At 38.0% G+C, this 705-nt stretch overlaps 1 protein-coding gene across 4 annotated transcripts in view; it reads left to right on the top strand.

The window, feature by feature from the left end:
- The window catches only part of FASTKD1 (FAST kinase domains 1), a 61994-nt gene that overhangs the window by 15447 nt on the left and 45842 nt on the right, over positions 1-705 (top strand). The window lies entirely within an intron of this gene.

Here is a 705-nt window from a genome sequence, read left to right as displayed (position 1 = left end):
AAAAAAAAAAAAAAAAGGAAAAATAATTATTTTGTAGACTCACTTGTATTTGATAACAATGTTTCACAAATTATATTACACAGATTGTTGACAGGTGTCACACATAAAAAAGCCTTCTTTGATGTCAAAGAACTCAAAAAAGTTCAAAAAAATAGCTAGGCATTGTGGTGGGAGCCTGTAGTCCCAGCTACTTGGAAGGCTGAGGCAAGAGAATCGCCTAAGCCCAGGAGTTGGAGGTTGCTGTGAGGTGTGACACCACGGCACTCTACCCAGGGCAATAGAGTGAGACTCTGTCTCTAAGGAAAAAAAAAAGTTTTCTTGAATGAGAAAAAGTTGAACGATAAGAAAATAAATTTGGGCAATGCCTGTGACTCAAAGGAGTAGGACACTGGCCCCATATACTGGAGGTGGCAGGTTCAAACCCGGCCCCGGGCCAAAAAAGAAGAAGAAATTTTACATTGTTTGCAAGAAAATCTAGACTTCAAGAGAACTAGATTCCCTGAATAAAGGATTCAGCAGGTGTAAAGAAGGGGGAAAGGTACACAAAAATTACAGTTGGTGTTTATTCATCTCATTGGTAGAAAAACAGTTTTCTCTATGGTGATCTAACTATCCAGGGATAAACAGTTGTAGGTGTCAGAGATGTAAATTATTTTTGTTAGGAAATTAGCATTTATAGGAAAGAGGCTTAAGACTTTACCTACA

This window comes from Otolemur garnettii, unplaced genomic scaffold (assembly GCF_000181295.1).
Source record: "Otolemur garnettii isolate 467f Iridium unplaced genomic scaffold, OtoGar3 scaffold00187, whole genome shotgun sequence".
Taxonomy (NCBI): domain Eukaryota; kingdom Metazoa; phylum Chordata; class Mammalia; order Primates; family Galagidae; genus Otolemur; species Otolemur garnettii.
The sequence above is the reverse complement of the archived record's forward strand: the minus strand, read 5'-3'. Positions and strand labels throughout refer to the sequence as shown.